The sequence below is a fragment of the Gobio gobio genome (assembly GCF_949357685.1).
Source record: "Gobio gobio genome assembly, chromosome: 12".
In the NCBI taxonomy this organism is placed as follows: Eukaryota; Metazoa; Chordata; class Actinopteri; order Cypriniformes; family Gobionidae; genus Gobio; species Gobio gobio.
In genome coordinates this window covers 4911122-4920379 of record NC_137105.1, presented here as the reverse complement: position 1 = coordinate 4920379, position 9258 = coordinate 4911122, and positions in this window count along the sequence as shown.

Sequence of the window (9258 nt, the reverse complement as noted above, 5' to 3'; positions counted from 1 at the left end):
AATTATAAAAATGTTACGAATCATTCCATTCCAAACCCACATTACCGCGCATGAGAGAGAGAGAGAGAGAGAGAGAGAGAGAGAGAGAGAGAGACAGACAGAGACAGAGCGCGCGAGAGAGAGAGAGAGAGAGAGCGCGCGAGAGAGCCCCGCAAGCGCGCATTCACTGTCTTTAAAACAACATGAGCGTCTTGCGCTCAAATTGCTCTCTATTTGTTTACATAGTTAGTGTGCACTGTGAAGTAACATATACAAACAATGAACAGCTGTATTTTTATTAACTAAGATTAACAAAGATTAATAAATACAGTAACAAATGTATTGATCATGGTTAGTTCATGTTAGTTATTAGTCTAATACATTAACTAATGTAATGTTAACAAATCAAACCATATTGTAAAGTGTTACAAACAAATCATTTACTCAGAACACCTCTTGAAATGAGAATATAAGTGTGCTTACCCCATTTTATTTTAGTAAGAGTGGTTATAGTAAGATTTCATCTTAATGAACTACAGTATTTTCAGGTTATTTATATGACAATGTGTAGAAAAATTACCTACCAACATTGTGATTGTCCTTTAGCTTAATCATTTGAAATAATAAAAACAATATGATGTTCAAACTTTTGACTACTTTCTTTAATAACTACATAACACAATACTTGTATTTTTACTTTCAGTATTGAGTAGTACATTTTAAAATAAACTACTTGCAATACTTAAGTACAAAAAATGTTGAATACTTTAGTACTTCTACTTAAGTGTGGTGCTTAAAGAGCACTTCAACTTCTACTCAAGTCACTTTTTTGATAAGGAACTTGTACTTTTACTCAAGTATGTGTCTCTAGTATTTTATACATCTCTGCCTGTCTGTGTACACGTAATATTCTGTCTTTATAAAGTATCTTCTTATTAACACTTACAAAGTTCTCAATGCTTCGGTTTGCATGTAGGGACCCTCATTATGCTACCGTGTTAGTGTGGGGCTATTTTGAGCCTTGTTAGTGGTATTAACTAGCGATTTAATTTTACTTACCCTGTGCCCCATTTACTCGTGTTATAAGCTAATCTCTTTTTAGAGATAAAACTCTTTACATTCGATTTTCATGAAAACGCATCCCAGAGAACGATCTACTCGGTAACCATGTATTAATTACCCCTAGGTTCATTTTTCACCGGAGTTGTCCTTTAATGTGCTTGGACACAGAGCTCTGTGAACAGCCAGCCTCTTTTGCAATGATCTTTTGTGTCTTCTGCAAGGCGTCAATTGTCGTCTTTTGGACAACTGTCAAGTCAGCAGTCTTCCCCATGATTGTGTCGCCTACAGAACTAGCCTGAGAGACCATTAAAGGCCTGTGCAGGTGTTTTGAGTTAATTAGCTGGTTAGAGTGTGGCACCAGGTGTCTTCAATATTTAACCTTTTCACAATATTCTTATTTTCTGAGATATTGAATTTGGGATTTTCCTTAGTTGTCTGTTATAATCATCAAAATTAAAAGAAATAAATGTTTGAAATATATCAGTCTGTGTGTAATGAATGAATATAATATACAAGTTTCACTTTTTGAATGGAATTAGTGAAATAAATAAACTTTTTGATGATATTCTAATTATATGACCAGCACCTGTTTATATATATATACACTTACCTAAAGGATTATTAGGAATACATACTAATACTGTGTTTGACCCCCTTTCGCCTTCAGAACTGCCTTAATTCTACGTGGCATTGATTCAACAAGGTGCTGAAAGCATTCTTTAGAAATGTTGGCCCATATTGATAGGAGAGCATCTTGCAGTTGATGGAGATTTGTGGGATGCACATCCAGGGCACGAAGCTCCCGTTCCACCACATCCCAAAGATGCTCTATTGGGTTGAGATCTGGTGACTGTGGGGGCCATTTTAGTTCAGTGAACTCATTGTCATGTTCAAGAAACCAATTTGAAATGATTCGAGCTTTGTGACGGTGCATTATCCTGCTGGAAGTAGCCATCAGAGGATGGGGACATGGTGGTCATAAAGGGATGGACATGGTCAGAAACAATGCTCAGGTAGGCCGTGGCATTTAAACGATGCCCAATTGGCACTAAGGGGCCTAAAGTGTGCCAAGAAAACATCCCCCACACCATTACACCACCACCACCAGCCTGCACAGTGCTAACAAGGCATGATGGATCCATGTTCTCATTCTGTTTACGCCAAATTCTGACTCTACCATCTGAATGTCTCAACAGAAATCGAGACTCATCAGACCAGGCAACATTTTTTGGGGGTTCAGCTTTTGACTATATTCAATACATATTTTATTACATTAATACATTTCCTCTGCAATGTTTAAATGTTGATTGATTTTGTATTCAGTCAGGAAGCATTTAGATCTAGATATAAAATTATCTTTTAACTTAATGAATACAAAGTAACATTTATTCATGCATTTTTCATGTGTATGCACCAATATAACACTAGATATTTATAAACCGCAATATTTGTGTAAATACTGTATGTTTTACTAAATCATTTTACATATAATAATGCCACACAGAGGACATTTCTCACTGAAAAAATATATATATTTTTACAAATTGCTAAGTTTAAATGAGCTAAAGCAACACAATTGCTATACATTTTGTCCTAACTTAATTTGATTGTGTTCAATCCACTTAAATATAAGTCAAATTGAATTTTATTTAATCCATTTGTGTTGAGATTACATGAATGATTTGTGTTGCATTAATTGAAACTCGGCGGGGCTTGTTAGTTCTCAGCATGCTTTGATATGGCTAAATCAAGAGAGAGTAAATGTTGTTATTTTATATGTTAAAGTGTTATTTGATGTATTATTGAGGAAGATGAGAAAGAGGGAGACTTGATTGTGTTTAATAGTGTTCAATTATGTTGGAATTATTAGAACAATTTAAATTACAGTGGAGAAGAGTGGAGCATTTGCCAGATAAAATTCACTTTGAGTCGCTTAAAATTTATTCATTCCATGATGTTGAAGTTACATGAACAAATGATGTTTGTTTAACTTAAATGCTTCATGTGGGACAGAGGTACACAATTCAATCATATAAATCCAACACACTTTTTTTTCAGTGCTGAGTAACGATGCAGAATAATCGTTGAACATTGAATTGACCCTTCGCTAAGCCACGCCCGAAAACTGCCACAAGCCATTCGTGGCTTAGCAACCGTAACTAGGCGTGGAACATCTATCAGTCTTATGCTGCGTTCCAGGCGGGTTTTTGAGCCCGGAAGTTACGACTTCAAACCACGACTCACGACTTTGTAGCGTTCCAGGCAAAGTCATGCCAAACTGCGTGCAAGGAATCGTGTGGTAGATAGATGTAAACAAAGCATGGCGGACCATCTGAGGCTTACGTCAGATCTCGTAACTGGGAATACAATATACAATATCGATCTAGTTCGAGTTTACGGGTGGGAAGTCACGGGTTTGACTGCCGTTCCCAGTGCACTTTCATGGGTAGAAGGTTGGAAAAACACGGGTTATGGGTTACGCATACAATAATAGACTTGACAGGCACATGCGTAGCAACAGTAACTAAAGAGGGCGGGGCTTAGCGAAGGGTGAATTGATTCAGTTCGAGTTGATTGACAGATATTATGAATCTGACTAACTTTCTGAGAGAAAAACACACTTTTGCATTTCATGGGAGAAACGCCATGAATGTGAGATTTCATTTTGAACTATAGCTAGTTTGCATTTTTGACAAATGAAGTTCTACATTTGAAATGATGCTATTGCTGTCTGAAAGGCCTGTCCGTTCAGGTCATAGTCAATTCATGTTAACTATGGTTAACCGCCCTGTGATTCCCCAGTAATTGCGTTATTGCATAAGCCTATATAAACTGCTGGTAGATTTCTTCTTCTCTGGCCGTTTCTTCTCCCTGGGGTGTGTTTTAGCGTTTGCTGTCAGCTCGCTGTGAGCCCACTGTGATGACCATTAGCACGCAGCTGCGGTCTGCGGGAGATAACCGGTGATTTAGAGCTCTCGTCTCGTCTTATCTGCGGTACGGCCGTCCCACGCGCACACGCACACGCACGCGTCCCGCTCAGAGCCATCTGTCTCCGTCCACAGCCTTTGATAAAACTGCAGCTTTGTGCTTGTACCCGCCGCGTGTTTATACGCTTTCCAGATGTCTGTGTTTACTAAAAACGTTTGGAATCCCATTTGAATGTTTCATGGCACTTTTCACGGATTAAAATCGGGTGTTAAGTGAGTTTAATGGTCTAGATCAGGATTAAAGGACAAGAAATTGTTACTAACAAGGTAAAAAAAACAAAAAAAAATCGGAGCTGTTACTTAAAGCTAGCTTGGTCCTACCAGACTCTCGTACATTTCATTTGTACAGAGTCTGGCCTTGAAGGCGGGTACTCTGTTGAAGTTTAAAACTATTGGATCTGCCAAGAGTCTGGCCTTGAAGGCGGGTACTCTGTTGAAGTTTAAAACTATTGGATCTGGCAAGAGCCACTCTGGATCAGCCATAACCAATCGCTAACGTTTGGTCATGACGTATGTCATCTAAAACTAGCTCACGACATCAATGTCATCGTTCTCAGCCACTCCCTCTGTTCGCTGATTGGACCGCTTAAAATTTGACCGGAGAAAACCAGAGAATATACCGCAATCCCTGACGGAGAACTGAAATAAAATGAAAATTGAGCGGAAATACGTAGGAGGGCGGAGCCAAGCTAACTTAAAGCTGCACTGCTGCAGTCCGCAAGTTTTGCCTCTTTGTCGCCATCTCTGTTTGAAACCAGCAATTGCAGTTATTTGTGGAATTATCATCTTTACGTGGGTTGTGCTTCGACACGGCTCCTCCGCGCGGATGAATCTGATGTTTTGAGGAGTATGTGCCGCTGTCATTCATTCACCGCACCGGTGTGGATACTTTACTTCAGAATCACAGATTCTACGTCTTGGAAGTTCGACCAAAATAAGAATTTTCCCCGCAAAATGTAATCTGAACAAGTAACCTGTCTGCCACTTTTGTTCTGACCAACTGAGATTGACCAATGGCGATTGAATCTAGCGATTGCTTAGCTCACATCACATCAAACCACTCAAATTATAACACGTTATTAAGCTTAACCTTGTGAATTAATCTAAGGTAAGGAGAAATTGATTTTGGATCACTTCTAACCAAAAAACAGTTATGGACTGCAGCTTTAAACAACGATTACTGAAAATACTATTTCAGTTTTCTTACTAATGTCATGTTTAATTCAATGTGTATTGTGCTTTTTCTGTCTCATCATCTGGTGTGGTGTTCCCCAGGGATCCATTTTGGGACCTTTATTGTGTTCCCTTTATATTCTTCCCTTGGCCCACATTTCATACCACTGTTAGGCGGACGATTCTCAGTTTTACCTTCCAGTAAGGCTTGACACCACTGTTTCATTCAATGTTTTATTGAAATGTGTAAATTGTCATTTTTGTTCATCTTGATTTCTCACAGCTTGCGTGTTTTTCAGTGTGAGTCTGATAAGTCTCATGAATGCACAGTCGAAAGACCAGCGGCCAAGCTCAGGAATTTCATTAAATAATAGATTAAATTTCAGGGTTTTTTTCACCAAACCCTATCATATACACCCAGAACACTTGGAATATATGGCATGTGACGCATGGGATCATTCTGTGAAACTTTTACGTCTTTTTTTTCTTAAAGCTTGATGCTAGTCACTATTCACGACCATTGTATGGACAAGCGCAAGCAGGACAAAAAAAATGATCCTTTTGTGGTCCATAAAAGAAAGAAGGGCATACAGCATCAACACCAGGGTGAGTAAATGATGACTTAATGTTCATTTTAGGGTGAACCATATCCCTTTAATTGTGAAATTTAGCAATTTCTGTGTGAAAAATGTTTCTACATCAATTGTTTTTCAATGCATCAATTGTTTTTCCAAAGCCATATGACTTTCACCACTTATATTTGCTTCAATGTAAAAACCTATTTTTCCACACTTGTTCTCGTAGCGTCAGAAGAGGCTGCCAGGTGTAATCTTAAACTTTATCATCTTTCAAAACTGCTGCAACAGCAACCTTAACATTATGAGTTCTTCAAACTCTGACTTCTTTAAAAAGTTTGCTTTTTACACACACACACAGAGAGAGAGAAAGTGAGGATGTCAGATAGCAGACGGTCCCCAGGCGACCCAGAGTGCTTCAGGCTCCGGCTTTATTTTCATCAGCACATAAACACCCTGTTGTGGTTTTTTGAAAGCTTAATGGCTTTGTGAATACTTAAAGGAGTGCAGACGTCCACTACAAAACTACAAAAATCAGTTCAGAAACAATCTGACTTTATGCAGGAAGATCCATGATGCACCTCTCTTTAGTACAGCCCCTTCTGACCAATGAGGAATGAGCAACATGTATAATGAGTGCTTGTTCCGTTCTGAAATATATCATTGGGGTTTAATTCAATCCTCTCAGATGAATTAAATGACTGTTTGTCCACACTGTTTGTCCACACACAGCTCCACCTCGATCATCAAGTTTGCTGATGATACTGTTGTCCTGGGTCTCATCTCCAACAACAATGAGACGGCATACTTGGACGAAGTGGAGCAACTGACATCATGGTGCCAGGACAACTGTCTCTCTCTGAATGTTAACAAGACCAAAGAACTGATTGTGGACTTCAGGAAGAGACAGCATCGGTCATACTCCCCTCTCATGATCAGCGGGACACCGGTAGAGAGAGTGAGTAGCTTCAAATACCTGGGTGTGAACATCTCCGAGGATCTGACCTGGACTACACACATCCAGACACAGGTGAAAAAAGCCAGGCAAAGACTGTACCACCTGCGCCAGCTGAGGAAATTCAGGGTTTCACCAGCCATCCTGAAAACTTTCTATCGAGGGGCGATAGAAAGTGTCCTGACTCAGTGCATCACAGCGTGGTACGGGAACAGCACCAGTCACGACTGCAAAGCCCTGCAAAGAGTGGTGCGCTTATCCGAGCGCATCTCAGGCTCAGCTCTCCCGTCTCTGCAGGACATCTACACCAAACGCTGCAGAGGTAGAGCTACTAAAATCATCAGAGACATTAATCACCCTGCAAACTCTCACTTCACCCTGCTGCCATCTGGTAAGCGCTTCCGTAGCCTGATGGCAAAGACTGAAAGACTCAGGAGGAGTTTCTTCCCCCAGGCCATCAGACTCCTGAACTCAGTCACGTGACTCACTTCACCCCCGCACACACATAAACATCCAGTCTTTTAACATTAACATCCACACACTGCAATTGCACTGCACTTTACGTCCCTATTGTTACTGCGTAACAACCTGTAATAAACCTTGCACATTATACTTCTTTATATATACATATTATATATTTTATGTTAACCACTTATTTTTAAGTCTACAGTTTATCTCACTTATCATATCCACATATTTTTTATATTTTTATTTTTATCTTATTTCCTATTTTTATCTTTTACTTGATTTATTTATAATTCTACTTATGTTAATACTTTTTATTCTAATTTTATTCTATTTCTATTTAATTTCTTGTAACTGTTATTTGCACTGTCCATGGAGCGGACCTGTTTACATTTCACTGCCAGTTGTATATTGTGTATATAACTGTGTATGTGACAAATAAAACTCTTGAATCTTGAATCTTGAATCTTGAAAATGAATGATCAGATATGTGTGCACTATGGAAAGCAATGTATGTGCAGTGCTTTCTCTGGCACCAGCTTGTCATTTTCTCCATCTTTATTCCGATTATTTTGTATCGGCACAAACTCTCGGCAGGGTCAAATTTAAATATGCCTTCATTTGACTGCGCTTTAAATTCCTTTCATGCTCTCAATGTGCGATCCGACAAAACTGAGAGAACAAGCCGAGAACTGGAAGAATACTAGAAAAGTCTGACACTAACTAGCAGAATTGACCTATTGGTAAGCCCCTCCCCTCGAACGCAGATGAGCCAATGGCAGTTGAGTATCAGTTGCACGGGGACCAGAAATCGGACATCTTTAGGTTTCAGCGCCATTGAGAAATATGGGAAAATCCAAAGCTCTCATCGGTTTGATGGTGTTTATGCTACAACCATGGTAAAATGATGTGTCTGGGAGACTGTTACACTGATTCCAGGTGTCCTGAGAGGATTTTCTGGTTGTCATTCTCTCATTGTTACGATTAAAGTTAGTGAGTCTATGCTAACATACAAACCGAAATAGCTAACTGTTCTCACGTCATGTAACAGTGTAGGTCAAAACACATAAACGAAGGTCTACATTTCAGTGCATCTTTCCATATTAAGATGGTTAAATGTAAATGAATTTAATCTTACCCTGCGGTACATGAACAGTGTTGATCCTGGATGCTGTCATCTGCGATCATGACGACCGTAACATGAGGCTTCTCCCGCTTGTATTGACATCTATAAACCCTAGTTTCCAAATTAATCTTGTTAATCTTATGTCATTAATGACTCACCCTCATGTCGTTCCACACCCGTAAGATCTCCGTTCATCTTCGGAACACAGTTTAAAGCTACACTGTGTAACTTTTTTAGTTTATTCTTAGCTTAAAAACACTTAGTTCTTTCAAAAATATATGTGCTAATTAATGTATATTTACTTCTTTCAAGTAATAAAGTATTCTCATAAGTTTATAATATGCCATTGAAAATACATACGGGTGAGGGGTTCGAATGCCGGTCGCCATATTGCCCCTCCATCTTGAAAGTACATTAGCCAAAGAGGGACATACCCGTAAATTCAAGCTTCGCCTTTGGCGTTTTAACACTCGATGGCACCGTGTCGAATGTGGATGAGGTCGAACTGGAAGCCATGTTAATCTTGGACCAAATCGGCCACCGTAGGAGTTAAAACAAAATCGGAATTGAGAGGAACAGAAACTAATATTCACTGGATGGTCATATACCTTTTCACCACTAGTGTAGCACACATATCACACAGTGTAGCAATGTCAATAGAGGGCGCTGGGGCGCCGCCCCCATCAAAATTCCAGAAATATACATGTATACAAAAATGATATAAAAATTAAATAAAAATAAAATAGTTTACTCATACGATGTGCCAGCTGTTAATAAGAGCCTCAGAATTTAATAAAACCTGGCTTTGATCGGCTAACTATTTTATATGTTCTTCAATATGTTTCATGCGCGAGGGACGCCGGACAAATGGATGTCTATCCAAGTTCAAAAATCTACGGGGAGCATGTGACCTGAAGCTGGTCTCTAATTGGTTTC